The sequence below is a fragment of the Zalophus californianus genome, chromosome X (assembly GCF_009762305.2).
Source record: "Zalophus californianus isolate mZalCal1 chromosome X, mZalCal1.pri.v2, whole genome shotgun sequence".
Lineage (NCBI taxonomy): Eukaryota > Metazoa > Chordata > Mammalia > Carnivora > Otariidae > Zalophus > Zalophus californianus.
The window spans coordinates 98,498,850-98,504,182 of NC_045612.1; the positions used below are offsets into that span (position 1 = coordinate 98,498,850).

Below are 5,333 nucleotides of genomic sequence, written 5' to 3' on the forward strand. Positions count from 1 at the left end.
TTCCATTATATTTTGATATTCATTTCTCCATCACGGAGATATTTTTGTTGAGTTTGCCATAAAATGTATTTAATGTAAGATTAAAATGGTTATTGATTTTGTAAATAAATGTGTTAACAATTCAATAGTTTTAAATTATTTATCACATTTAGTCAAGTATTCTGTTTTTAAAAAATTCCTGGTTCTACCATATTGATTAAAATTCAATCATTGTCCTCAGAAAATTCACCCAAGTAACTTCCACCCTTGGCCAACATAGCTCCTGCTACTTGATCTTTGAGCACTATGGTTCAGACATTAGATTGAATAGTAATTACGCAGGGACACTATCTGGATGGGAGACATGCCGCTGTTTTCAATATAATGACTGCTGGCACATCCAAATGATGATTACCATTATTGTATTATGACTGTGTGTGTGTGTGTGTGTGTGTGTGTGTGTGTGTGTGTATCATTGTGCAATTCTCTAAAACCTGTTTGATTAAATATTTTGTATATATGTTAAAGAGTATGAATATAGGACAGAAGTGATAAGCTTGTGATTCTAGTCAGTCAGGACTGCTCATGTATCTCTCACTTTATCTGTATCATCCTCTCACCTTTTTGCAAGCTACTGCTTGCCCTGAACTACTGGGGAAATTTCATTGACTTCTCTCCTAACCCCTTTTGCTCACTTTACCATTAAAAGAGCACATTACTTCTGTAGGCACATAAAAACATTCAGTGGCCTCCAATTATTCTTATCCCAAATCCTCACCATACCCAGCATGGTCTTGCCTATTTTGCTCCCTTCATCTCTCTCTCTCTCTCTCTTTTTTAAGATTTAGTTTATTTATTTGACAGAGAGAGAGCACAAGCACAAGCAGGGGGAGCTGCAGGCAGAGGCAGAGGGAGAGGGAGAAGCAGACTCCCCACTGAGCAGGGAGCCCGACATGGGGCTCGATCTCAGGACCCTGGGATCATGACCTGAGCCAAAGGCAGACGCTTAACCCACTGAGCCACCGAGGCGCCCCGCCCCCTTCATCTCTTGAGAAGTTCTTCCCACTCCCTCTGTCCCATCCATAAAAGTTCTTCCTTACATGGGCCAACCTGGTGTCCACCATGGAAAATTCCCACATGCTGCTCTGATACATTGAAGGTGATTTGTCCCTCTCTATCCAGCTAACTCTTACTCCCCCCTTCAGGTTTGGTGTATTGGTCTCCTCATGGGGAAATCATTAGCATTCAGGGTCCCAGCACCAGCACTCTCCTCGCCTCCTTTACTTATTCATGGTAGCAGTTATTGTAATAATTTTAAAACCAGTTGTGTCATTGGCAGCTTATTGTCAATCCTATTCTATTGATCATAAGCTCAATGAGGACAAAGCCCTCAATTAGTATCTGCTTAATGAATAAAGGAATGAAAATGTAAATATAAACCATAAGAAAAATGTTCTTTTTAAAGACTTTATTTATTTATTTATTTGAGGAAGAGGGTCAGACAGACTCCTTGCTGAGTGTGGAACCCAACCTGGGGCTCATCTCATAACCCTGAGCAGAAATCAAGAGTGAGATCCTTAACTGACTCAGCCACTGAGGCGCCCCAGAAAAATGTTCTTCTTCTTTTTTTAAAGAATCATTTATTTATTTTAGAGAGAGCACATGCACACGTGGCATAGGGGAAGAGGGAAGAGATTGAGAATCTCAAGCAGACTCAGCACTGTGCATGAGCCGGACTCGGGGCTTGATCCCACGACCATGAGACCACAACCTGAGCCGAAACCAAGAGCCCGATGTTTAACCGACTGCACCGCCCAGACACCCAAAAAATGTTCTTTTTAAAGTATGTTTAGATATTGGCCTTGGAGGCAGTATTATTTCCCCCATATCCATGAATGTAGCCACAGCTCGAAAGTTTAAGTGACTTGGAATCTATAGGTCTTAGTGGTTCATGAATATTTTCTCAGTATGGGGGACAATTGACAATGGGAGGTTTTCTAAGAAGACAAGCCTGTGCTAACCATTATATATTGTAAGATAGAAAAAACAACAGAAGTGAGTAGTTACATACCTATTCAAACATAATTGAAGTTAAATAGACACTTATTATGAATACTGATTTCATGAAGTGTCTAACATTTTAAAAGGTGTAGAAAATTTCTCCAATATTAAAAGGATTATTACAGTAGGACTAAGGACTGTTGACTTGCAGCTTTGAATTTTTATAAAATACTTATTTTAGAAGCCTGCATTTATTCTTTTAAAGTTGCCACCTATATTTATCATGAACCTGATTTTATCCAACAACCAGATAATACACTGACTTAGCTGTCAACAACTCAATCCACACAGAATGACTACAGACTCTGTCCAAATTGGGAACATGGCAAAAGGCTTATTTCTTAATTGAGAATATGATTTTTCTAATAAAATACTGAGACTCTAACAGATCAGCTTTAAAACATAATCATGATTTCTGTCAATGGTGATTCTACCCCTCTCCCTTAGGGGCTTATATCCAATGTATTTGAGTTCTAGACAAGGGGGATATATGTAGCATGGACGTTTGCTCACATCATTATTACTTGCCTCACCATCTGTCCCCAGATGATAATTACATCTCTATTTTTACTGATGGAGATTCTTAGAATTATTACAACTATAGAGACAGATCCGCATAGGAGTTTCAATGCTTCGGAAGTTAAAATTTGTTTCTCATTTCTTAGTTTCATTTTGACACTGCCATTCCCATATAAAGGCTTCAATTTAAATGGAAATACTTGTGGATATCAACTATATACAGTATTGGCATCTCTGGAGGTAGATTAGTATATACAATGAAAGTGAGAGGGAGGAAGAACATGAGGGAATGGTTGATTTTTTTTTTTTTTTTGGTGGAGGTTTTCCTCAATTTCAAAATATTTTTATATGGAGAGGGAGAAGGAAAGTTAGCTCCTAAAAATAGGCTTTTATACAATCAAGTTTTGGAGAATCAGGAAGATAAAAGATCTTAAAGATTTTTCAAGTACAAAATGTATACACCTTTGCTAAGTAGATGTAAACTTTGTGTTATCACAGTACAGTACTTCTCATAAGGCAGCTCTACTTTTCTGATTTATGTGTTAGCTCTTTTTAATAAACATTTGAAAAGTTTTGGGGCTCCATGTGCAGTGATCAAAAATGTGTGAGTCATACAGCTCACAAATAGCAATAAACTTGCACAACCTCTTTGCCTTCAGCAGTTGTCACTTTGTTTAGGCAGCATTTGTGTCAAAGAACGCTCTAGAAACACAGAATATTCGCAAAAGGAAACAATAAAACGATGTACCCTGTGGAGTTTGGTGTATCTGGTGAAAATCTAATTGTATTTTGCTGGTTTCAAAGCTCTAAGTTAGATTTTCAGTGCAGGGATGCACAAAATCTAAGTAAGGGACAGCAAATAAATGCTTACAATTGCTTTTGTTCAAGCACTTAAACTTTTTTTCCTTAAGGTTCTCTAATTATTAAGGTATTTTTAACTTAATAGATATTTCTAAGTTCATCTATCACATAGGAATCAAAGCAAAACAGACCTGCCCTAGATTCGGCAGCACATTTAATAAAATTGGGACGATACAGAGATTACATAGCCCCTGAGCAAGGATGACACAAAAAGTAAAACAGACCTAAACCATAAATGCTGACCAGAATCACAAAAAGATATTCCTAAAATCTGAAAGCAAAACAGAAGGCAGGAACTAAGGAAAGTAGCATAGTTTATCACATAAATAAAACAATTGATCTATATCAGAGTTTCTCAACTTCTGCAATATTTGGAACGACTCATTTTTTGTTGACAATCTTGTGCATTGTGGGATGCTTAGCAGCATCCTTGGCCTCTAACCACTAGATAACAGTGCCACACATCCTCCCTGAGTTGTGACAACCCCAAATGTCTCCCTTCTTTGCCAAATATCCCCTAAGGGAAGAAGGCAAAATCATTCCTTCTCACTCTTTGAGAATCACTGATCTAGGTAAAAGCTTGTCAATTTGTGCATATGCAGGTGTATTTGGTAGATTTTTTAGAAGGAGGATTGCTGGATCAAAGGGGTGGAGGACATTGCCTGGTGCTTCATAGTGTCACGGAAAGTTGAATGGTCAAACACTGATTTTTTTTGCCAGACTGATAGGTGAGGGAAAAAATGTCTCTGTGTTGATTTGCTTTGTATATTCAAGCTTATTTTGACAGGACAATTTTTACTTATTCTGTTGTCAAGGGGATCACCTTAACAGCATTTGTTACTTCTTTAAAGCCATGCTTTTCAAACTTGGTCATTGTTCAGACAATTTAAGGAAAGGACCAAAGTTATTTTGGTCTCCCTCTGTAGGCTTCGATGATTTTTACTAGACAATTACTTCAGTAGGTTCAAACAAATGTATAAAAAAGCATACCTGTAGCTTACACATCTTCAATGCAGCTATAAAAATGAAGTCATCAGTGTATAAATTACAAAATAACAGGACAATCAAACTGAAATGTTTAAATTAACAATGCTAATTTAATGTGGCCACCGATACACCGTGAACATTTAATCACCACAGACAATATGACTATGCAACTGCTTGTTAAGGAGGATACTTACGTGTTTGCCTTTGCCTTTCCTACGGAGTGCCACGGGATGTGGCAATCCACCCTCCATTGCTAAGCTACTCTATCACCTTAGGTCTCATGAAAAGATCCAGGGAAGCATGCAAACTTCTTTTTTAGTACAAAATTAACATTAATGTATACATCTCCTTTCTTCCCAGAACCCCCTTCCTCCAATTGTAGAAGCATTTCTGGAAGCTTTGTCCCCCAGGCCCAGGGATATGTGACCCCTCCTGGCTGCCTGCTCTTTAGAGGGGAACGCATTCTCACCTGTGCAATTGTATTCTAATCTTTCTCAAGCAATGACAGTATTGGTGGCCAAGAATTTTCCTTTCCTGTCAAATAATCAAAATTATCAATTGTGTTTTTCAATTATGACTGTATTTTGACTATTACTATAATGTATCTACTAACATGGTCATGACTGTCTTTAAAATGGCCTTGGATATTGATGCCTAATTAATAAATGATACCAGAATAATATTTAGGAAGCAGTAATAAAATGCAGCTTCAAGAAAAACGTAAGTTATAAACATCAACACCCCATTTTATCTTTTCTTTGATCATCACACGTTTCTGGTTTTAAGTTTTAGTATCCATTCACATTTGGCTTCTTATTGTGTCAACTTAATGATAATGAAAAATATCGGGAACAACTAGAAGGGGAGGAGATAATATTCTTAAATATGGGCAGTGCCAGTGCCCACATTTATACTCAAATTTTTGT

General features: G+C 37.5%; 1 non-coding gene across 1 annotated transcript; it reads left to right on the forward strand.

The window, feature by feature from the left end:
* Positions 1-3,553: 3,553 nt before the first annotated feature.
* On the forward strand, positions 3,554-3,657 carry LOC113931649. The gene has a single exon (XR_003522810.1). It is a non-coding gene; the product is annotated as a U6 spliceosomal RNA (small nuclear RNA).
* Positions 3,658-5,333: the final 1,676 nt, after the last annotated feature.